The sequence below is a fragment of the Miscanthus floridulus genome, chromosome 9, assembly GCF_019320115.1.
Source record: "Miscanthus floridulus cultivar M001 chromosome 9, ASM1932011v1, whole genome shotgun sequence".
Lineage (NCBI taxonomy): Eukaryota > Viridiplantae > Streptophyta > Magnoliopsida > Poales > Poaceae > Miscanthus > Miscanthus floridulus.
Window position 1 is genome coordinate 55,451,589 of NC_089588.1, and position 10,167 is coordinate 55,461,755.

The 10,167-nt window shown below is 41.4% G+C and overlaps 1 non-coding gene across 1 annotated transcript; it reads left to right on the forward strand.

Moving 5' to 3' along the window:
- The first annotated feature begins 1,925 nt into the window (after positions 1-1,925).
- LOC136484483 (small nucleolar RNA R71) lies at positions 1,926-2,032 on the forward strand. Its single transcript, XR_010766001.1, has one exon. It is a non-coding gene; the product is annotated as a small nucleolar RNA R71 (small nucleolar RNA).
- The last annotated feature ends 8,135 nt before the right edge of the window (positions 2,033-10,167 follow it).

A 10,167-nucleotide genomic window follows, 5' to 3' on the forward strand; every position in this document is an offset into this window, starting at 1 on the left:
AATATGAATGGAGTATTTATTTGGTGGATGGAAAAACATGTTTTTGCATAACTCTTAGTGTAAGAGTTAGCATTTTATTTGCGGGTGTACGTGAATCTTGATCATGGGTGCATGACGAGAATGTCCACAAGGGTCACAACAATTTGACAAAGCTCAATGTAATAACAAGTAGCATATGGCTAAGGGTTTGCATTTGTAAAGTGTCATATGGCTTTGGTAGGAATTTTAATCATTGAGGAACTTTTAATTTTAGCATTTTGAAAATAAAACTCCGGATGTCAAGTCTTTCTTGAACAAAGTCATAGCAAATTCCTGTTGCACCATTTCTTATCTCGCAACAACTTAGACTAGATTAAGCATTTGCAACCCACAAGTTTCAAGTTTTTAGAATGAGACATTTTTAGCCAATAAACACAAATCTTGGGGAAAGCTACGTTATAAACTAGGCACAAATGAATTATAAGACAGAGCAACTTTTAATCATTTCAATAAGGAGAAACTAAACATTCTTACTACACATATGTGGATTGGAATAAAAATTGTTGTAGTTATTATTATTATTTGTTTATTATTATATATATATATATATATTATTTTAATCAAGGTTCACCAAACAAATTTTCAACTCTATTGTAATCTCAAAGACTTACCCTCAAGAAGTTGATAGATTCCTACAAGGGTTAGTCCATATAGTCAACCAATATCTATACTTAACAATTTTGGTTCAATAATCAAACTAGACACCACGCCTAATTTGATCAAGGTAGGCTAATTAACCTAAGCATCATGCTTAAATTAAAAGGCCTATCAAAGCATGATCATTACATCCAAACTTTAAACAAGGCACCATGCTTAATTTAAAAGATGTATAACCAAAACTCCTAAACCAAAACATGCCAGCAATGAGACAAGAAGCATGAGAGGATAAACAAGATTCATCCAACGGAGGTGAAATCATTAAATGGCGAACAAGAGAAACTTATGGTTTTCAAACTTATGGTTCTCTTTTTTTTTATGCAAGGTAATGAGAACTGGTGAGAGTGCAAGATACATGTTACCTTGTGGGGGTCCTCCCCCAAGCTAGCTCAAAGCCTAAGGTTCAAGGTTGTACCCCATGCTTCTTGGCTTTTCCTACATGGTTATGATATGGTAGATCACGAGTGGACTTACCATCCCTCGTGATTACCGCATTGATATTTTTAAATGAAATTTCGGGTTGCCCGGGATCTTTTCAAACATCATATGCAGGAATCGAAGCAGCAATTTGAGCTAGTTGATTTTCAAACATTTTATTAAGGCTTAATTGATTTTCAAAGGAAAAAGTTAAGCCTTCTCAATTTGAATTAATGTTTTCCAAAATTTTATTGTTAGAGGCAAGATTTTTAATTAGATTTTTGTTTGTTTGAGCTTGCCCTAACACAAGATCTATCTAGGAAGGTTGATTTGCAAAATTTGAATTGTAAGCAAAGTTACCTTCCTGATATTGTGGGTGCGACTTATTCCACCCAGGACCTCCTTATGGACGAAACTCGTGGCTGTCGTTCAGCGCATCTTCATGGGTTTTGGGGCAATCGTTCCCTGAATGTCCATTTTCACCACAGACCTCACATGTCATATGCATGTCCATGGCCTTGACGGTGCAATACATCACCTCTTTCTCATTGGCACACTCGTCAAGCCTTTTCATTAGGATGTCCAATTTTGGGGCAACCATATCCGTCTCCTTCATGGTATGCATGCCTTGTTGTTGTTCATCTTTGAACCTCTCATCACGTCACCATTGATTGAACACCATTTCCTCAATGAGAGCCATAGCTCCATTGATGGTGAGCAAGAGGAAGGCTCCTCCAGCAGCGGCATCAATGTGTCCTCTTGACATGGGGGTTAACCCATCGTAGAAGTTTGGGAGGATGAGCCAATTTTCTATCCCGTGGTGTGGGCATGCTTGGATGTATTCCTATAGCCTCTCCCACGCCTCGGGAATAGATTCCATGGAATTCTGCTAGAAATTTAAAATTCTTCCCCTCAGGGCGTTGGTTTTGCCTATGGGGAAGAATTTCGTGAGGAACGCTGTGGAGCATTTAGCCCATGTGTTGATAGCTTCCTTGTCCTTGTAGAACCACTTCTTCATCTTCCCCATGAGAGAAGGGAAATAGATGGAGCCTGATGCTTTTAGGTGCGACATCTTTGATGATGATGGTGTCGCACAACTCAAGGAAGTGTTGGAGGTGCGCGTTCACGTCCTTGCTAGGCAAGCCATACCATCATGACGAGGCCAGTTCGGAGCTCGAAATTTGCTGCACCCGTGCTGACAGCAGGCACAATGGGCATGTTGGCAATAGCGGGGACAGAGTAGTCGCAGAGTGACTTGGCCATGGATGGAGTATCGATTGGTGCTAGGGTGATTGGTTTGCTTGTTAGAGGGGTAGTAGAAGAAGAAGCGGTATAGGACCGCTTCTTCCTTAGGAGTGCTCCTGGATTTTCGATGGAGTTTTCTGGCAAGACGCAACCGGTCATACACTATTTTGGTTTCACCCACAACAGGAGAAAACAAGCAAAGTTATCCTGTTATGAGCAATGACTACTACACATGCATACTACCATGAACATGTCCTAATAGAGTCTTTTAACTAGTGCCGTCCCCGGTAATGGCGCCAGAAATGCTTGTTGGTGTTTCCTAGCGTAATCACTAGGATTGGTGTATCCTAGTAATGGCATGAGAAATGCCATGACGATATTTCTGAACACATGCAGAAATATATTCCGCAAGCGCATGGAAATATCGTTGTAGCATTTCACCTGGAAGTATTCGGTTATCGTTCATTTATATTTTTCCAAAGGAAGGCATGGCGCAAAAGTCTCTAGTAGGGATATGGTCAAGATAACATGACTGTACAATAGACCAAAGTTCATAACAGGGGTAAGCCAGGATAAATGTTGGATAGTGTGACACACACACTCATGCCAATCTCAAGGATAAAGATAAAATAAAGAATAAAGAATAAAAGAATTTACCTAAACTGGAGCAGGCTTATCTTGTATAGCTATGCTGGGATTAGCATATCATATAAATACATGAATTTCTAAGGGTCGATATCCTAAGTTAAGATAGCTTTGGTCACTATAAACTTACTTCGGGAACCGGCTTATACTTGGTCTGCCAAGCACCTCTGGCCTCCAGCTCTACATCGTATCTTTGCATGGGAGATTACGAATGACGGACAGGGCTATCACCACCTGCTGCCTACCCCTCAACCGTGGGATACGAGACAAACAAAGGTATCTTATAATAGAAACATCACGTCTATGCTATCGGTTACTACTCTAGCAGTGGCCCGGAACTTCTGTCTTTATCAAAAGTCCTCTTACTAGAGTATCCACCTCGGGGACGGACGACAAACCCACAAGAATATAATGACCAAAGCTAATCTCAAAGTAGAACCTACTACCTTAATTTAGGTCTTGATCTAAACATGTATGTATGAAAGATTAAGCATAAAGTTCTATATGCTAAATGAATAACATAAGAACTTAGCTCTAATTTCATAACATAGCTATAATGATATGATAAGAGCAAGGACATAGAAGAACTCTTAATTTTGATCATACCAAGAATTCTCCAAAGTACATGCTCTCCAATGAAGCTTCTTTCCTTACTCCAAATACAACTACTAAAAATAGTAAAGAGTACAAGTGGAGGGAGAGAGGCTCAAATGTGGTGTGTCATGAATGGAGCTCTACCCCTTCTTTTATACTAGAGTGAGGTCGGTTTGGCATTGGAAAATTAGGAAACTAGCCTAAACTACCTATAGGAGAATTAATGGCACCACCTAAGGAAGCTAGGCCCGAGCCACGCCGCCTAGGGTGTGGGCGCACCCAGGGTGCGGCCGCACCCTGGCTAGCTCGCCTGGCCATCGCCTTTGCAAGGTGGGCTGGTGGCTGGGCCTAGGCTGATTCCATGCCAGTGCTCGGCCTAGGTTTGCTGCGTAGGTGGTCTTTCTCCTTTTATTCTATTACGCATTTCTGCTTTACGCTTTCCGAATTGCGCCTTTTGTCTTGTTTTCCGCTTGTATTTGCATGTGTGTCCTGTAAAACAGCAAGTCTCCAATACAACTAGAATCATGTTAATAGTAAAGGTCTATATGTGTATAACCTATTAGTTTCCTCCTTTTTGGATTATAATTGGCAGTTGGATTTTGTCGTTAAGAACCACCAACAGTGACCCTGGGTGAGGGTCCCCGGTGCGCCCACCGGGGTAACCCGGGTGTCGTCCACTTGACCAACCCATCTTACCCTAAGCCTACACCAAGGATCCTCAGGAGAGTGCTATTCGCACCACCTCTTTAGGAACATTTATAGTTGAGTCACACAACATGAGCCATTTATCAAGCAAATCACGTATCACAATCATTATTCATGAGTAATTTAACTAATAGCTAAAACATCATTGACCATTACACAAGGTACTTAGAAGATGTAATACATGTTTATATGTTAATCCACACTACAACTAAGTTTTTGCTCAGTCACCATTACCTCCATCAAAATAACACGCCAGCTCACTTTGGGGACGCCCGTCCTGAGATCTGCTATGCTTTGACTTCATTGAGGTTGGCTCAATGGTCACCAAGCCGAAGTACCTGCAAAACAACTTATCGATAGCACCATAAGTACATTGCATACTCGTAGGACTTAATCCATCATATACATGTTTGGTGGATGCAAATGGAATTTTCAGACATTTGTACATTTGCATAAAAGCATGGCGTTTGTTAATAGAATGACATGCTCTGGATTTAGGTTTTGATTCTTAACAAGTATAAATACATAACACATAATATTGAGAACATGTTTAACTGATCAACATTTTAATTCCTCTCATCATAAAGTTTCATCTCAACACTACACTGAGTCTAGAAGTAAGAACAACCAAAAAGGTTTCATCCTGAGGGACTTTAGACTTTTGAAAGAATCTCTATAGAGGTGTACAATTGTACCCACATGGACACCAAGGATGCACCACAATACCCATGCCCGAATTAGGGTGGCCTCTTGGTTCCAACCTTTTCTCGATGTGGCTCTCATATTGACGAACAGTTTGATGGAGTACCAGTGTAACGCCTTGGCATCTACACCACGTCACCCTTCATGCTGAATCTTCCCAATAAGCGACTCACCACCAAGTACTTAGCTTACTGCCCTCATTTGTGATATGTGGTTTGTATGGGTGGTTATTACTCAAACTCAATTTCCCATGCACGGTCTTTAGCTACACCACGAGCTACGTCACATGCATGAGATCCAACACTCAGAGTGACCTTACCCCTCGCTTGAGTAGAAGTTACTAGAATTGATCATTACTTGATTATCTAAAATTGAGGATGGTCCTTAGTCACATTGATTAAATTGAGTCAAGTTGACACCTTGCAAGTTTTAGGTAATTGCTTATCCTAGTGTAACTCCTACATGTGCGAGAGTGAGTTCCCTTCTCACACTTGACTTGTAACAAAGCAAGCCAAGAAAGCAATTAAGCGATCCAAACCCATTGGTTAGATAAAGTAATGGAAACGGGGATCCCGATCTTCCATCAGGTAGTGGTAACTATCGTTGTGGCGGAGAATGACACACCGATCCGGCTTTAGATCGAAAGATCAAACCCTACAATCTTAGCACCACAGCTCCTCTGGTTATCAACCGAGACACGAATCTAGTTGACCTCGCCAAGAAGGCTAATCCCTGCCTGCGCAACAAAGAACACAAGCAAGAACAAGAAAGAAAGCACCCAAATTGCAGATGAATGATTAATCTCACGAAGTTGGGGTCTCACAAACCGATGAACGGCGAAACTGTTCCTGACAGATTAATCTAAGCAAAAACCCAAAACCTAATGATGGTAGAGGTGTATGATTACAAAGGTCTTAGGGTCATCGCCTGCCCTGGATGCGCCACCTAATGGGCCCAAACACGATACACGGTCCAACAGACCAAAAGACGTTGTCACAACACCCTGGCAGATTCTGGACGCTGACTTATTTAAACGATTCTTGTTGATTCTAAAGGGTTTTGATGTGAGACTACTTGGATTGGCTTCCTTATCAAATTAGCTTTCCAACCATATGTGGATCGTTGAAAATGGAGTCCGGATGCGTCCTGGGTGACCAGTTTAAGGCAGACTAGTCCTAGAGGCCGAGGCAGACTCGAAATCATGTTGGATCGGGCCTCCAGTTTCTGTTGGACGTCCTTGCTGGTCATCATCGCCTCCACCACATCCTCTAAGTCCCTCATGACCCTTTCCAATGTTCCTAAGCAAGATAACATCATTAGGTAGTAGTCTATTCTCAAAAGTATGAAAAGGATTGCTTAAGAATGAGCTCACCTCTAAATTGAGTTGACGCATTTGAGCCCAGGTCATTGGACTTTGCATGACGGTTGGAGGATCAGTGGGTACATCCGAAGGAGTGATGTCCTCATCATCCTCCCCCTCTTGAAATTGAGTTGTCCTTGACTCAAGCTCATCTTTTTCTCCCAAATAAGGCTTCAAATCTACAATGTTAAAGGTGGGACTAACCCTAAACTCGGGTGGCAACTCAAGTTTCTAGGCATTATCATTTATTTTCTCAATTATCTTATAAGGACCAGCTGTTCTTGGCATTAATTTAGACTTACACGGTTGAGGAAATCTATCTTTTCTCAAATGTATTCAAACCAAATCACTCGGTTCAAGTTTAATTTCTTTTCTACCTTTACTACCAACAATTCTATACGTTTCATTCATTCTGTCAATATTTGCTTTAGTTGTTTCGTGCAACTTACGAATGAAATCAGCACGCTCTCTAGCATCACTATGTGTTCTTTCAGTGGTAGGTAAAGGCAAAAGATCAATAGGAGCACGAGGGTTAAAACCATACACTACCTAAAAAGGACTTACCTTGGTGGTGGAATGTTCCACCCTGTTACATGCAATCTCCACATGCGGCAAACATTCTTCCCACATCTTCAAATTGCGCTTCAAAATTGCTCTCAACATGGTGGAAAATGTTCGATTCACTACATCTATTTGCCCATTAGTTTGGGGATGACATGTTGTAGAAAACAGCAGCTTGGTCCCCAATTTATTCCACAAAGTGCGCCAAAAATGACTCAAGAATTTTGCATCGCGATCTGAAACAATAGTAGAAGGCATACCATGCAAGCGAATGATTTCTTGAAAGAAAAGGTCAGCAATATGAATAGCATCGTCGCTCTTGGAATAAAATGTGCCATCTTAGAAAAACGATCAACCACCACGAAAATACTATCCCTCCCCCTCTTAGTCCTTGGCAAACCCAACATAAAATCCATAGATATATCAGCCCAAGGAGTAGAAGGAATAGGAAGAGGCATATACAAACCATGTGGGTTCAACCATGACTTAGCTTTTTGACATGCGGTGCACCGAGCCACGTACCGTTCTATATCTCGCCTCATCCTAGGCCAAAAAAAATGTGTGGACAGCACCTCCTCTGTCTTCTTGGCTCCAAAATGTCCCATCAATCTACCTCCATGTGCCTCCTGCAACAACAAAAGACGAACGGAGCCAACTGGAATGCATAGGCGGTTAGCTCTAAACAAAAACCCATCATTGTCATAAACTTATTCCATGTACGTCCCACTCTACAATTGAGCAACACGTCCTTAAAATCAGGATCAAGCGCATATTATTCTTTTACTAATTCAAGCCCAAAAATCCGACAATCAAGTTGGGACAGCAATGTATATCGTCTAGACAAAGCATCAGCAATCACATTATCCTTCCCTTTCTTGTGTTTGATAATATAAGGAAAAGATTCAATAAATTCAACCCATTTAGCATGCCTACAATTCAGATTATGTTGAGAGCATAGATACTTAAGTGATTCATGATCAGAATGAATAACAAATTCTTTAAGCCACAAATAATGATGCCACGTCTCTAAAGAACGGACAAGTGCATACAATTCCTTATCATACGTGGAATAATTCAGAATAGGACCATGCAATTTTTCACTAAAGTAAGCAATGGGTTTACCATCTTGCATCAAAACACCCCCAATGCCAACTCCACTAGCATCACATTCTAGCTCAAAAGTCTTACCAAAGTTTGGAAGTTGCAGCAATGGTGCGTGTGTGAGCTTGTCCTTCAAAGTGACAAAGGACTCCTCATGTGCATTTCCCCAAAGAAACACCACCCCTTTCTTCGTCAACTCATGCAACGGGGCAGCAATGGTGCTGAAATCTTTGATGAAGCGGCGGTAGAATCCTGCAAGACCAAGAAAACTCCTCACCTATGTGACGGTTTGGGGAACCGACCAGCTCTTTATGGCTTCAATTTTCATCTCGTCCACCTCAATTCCTTGTGGAGGTAAAACATAGCCAAGAAAAGAAACTCGATCCGTACAAAAGATGTACTTCTCAAGGTTACCAAATAAACTTGCATCACGTAAAGCATTAAAAACAACACGTAAGTGATCCATATGTTCATCAAAAGACTTGCTGTAAATCAATATATCATCAAAGTAAACTACCACAAAATGACCAATAAAAGCTCTCAAAACCTCATTCATTAAGCGCATGAAAGTGCTAGGTGCATTGGTCAAACCAAAAGGCATTACTAACCACTGATACAACCCGAATTTGGTTTTAAACATGGTTTTCCATTCATCTCCAAGTTTCATTCTAATTTGGTAAGATTGAAAATTATAGAACCACACAACTCATCAAGCATGTCGTCTAGCCTTGGAATAGGATGACGATGCCGAATAGTAATATTATTGATGGCTCTACAATCAACACACATACGTCAAGTTCCATCTTTCTTAGGAACCAAAAGTATAGGAATGGCACAAGGACTAAGGATTTCACGTACATACCCATAGTCCAAAAGGTCTTGGACTTGCCACTGAATTTCCTTAGTCTCCTCGGGATTGGTTCGATAGGCAGCACGGTTGGGCAAGGTTGCTCCCGAAATCAAATCGATTTGATGCTCTATCCCTCTCATAGGTGTCAGCCCCAGGGCATTTTAGCTGGAAAAATGTCCTCATACTCCTGGAAAAGGTTAGTGACAGCAGGAGGCACCGAGCTAACAATATCATCAAGCGAAAACATAGCTCGTTTGCATACCAAAGCATAGCAAATATCATCATCAGAAATTTCAGCAAAGTCATATGTTGTTGCAAGCATAACATCACCCTTCAATTTAATCCCCTCAGCCTTAGAAATAGATGTAGACTTATCCTTTTTAGGTGGGAGAATAGAATTAGCAACTTGCTGATTTTCAGATTGAACATCATTCAAACTAGCAGCGCGTTCTCTATCAGCTTGTATAATTTGAGCAGGGGTCAAAGGTATCAAAGTAATTTTCTTTCCTTTATGCTAAAAGGTGTATTTATTACTTCTACCATGGTGTGTAGCATCATTATCATGTTCCCAAGGATGACCCAATAAGAGTGAACATGCTTGCATAGGTACCACATCACAATCAACAGAATCAGCATAAGAACTAATGGAAAATGAAACTCTGTAAGTTTGTGTTACCTTTGCTTTTCTAGAATCATTTAGCCACTGAATATGGTATGGACGTGGGTGTGGGCGTGTGGTCAAACCAAGCTTCTTTACCAAATCAGAACTCACCAAATTATTGCAGCTACCTCCATCAATAATGACATGTGCTCGACGGTTGCTGATGACGAAGAAAATCTGGAACAAGTTATGGCGTTGTAGCTTCTTAGGTTGCTAGACTTGTGAGCTGAGCACCCGCTGTACAATGATGATCCTATAGGTTGTCGTGGCCTCATCACCAAGGACTTCGTTGTCCTCCTCATCTGCATCTTGGTCTTCTTCATCCTCAATGTCAGAGGTGCTGATGTAACCATCTTCTATAGCAATATATGCTCGCTAACTTGGGCAGTCCTTCTGCACATGGCCAATGCCATGGCAGCGGTGGCACCGAATGCCCGAAGTGTGTCCTGTTGATGCAACGGATGAGGCACTCTTGGTAGGCACCTGCAAAGAATTTTTACCAGAATCTGAAGGTCATGCGGGAGGTGCCTTAGGTGTAATGGTAACTCCAGAGGCTATAGGTCGTTTGCTCACTGGTGGAGGCACCCAAAAAGTGGTTGGCTTGGTCAGCCCTGAAGATGGTGCCAAGCA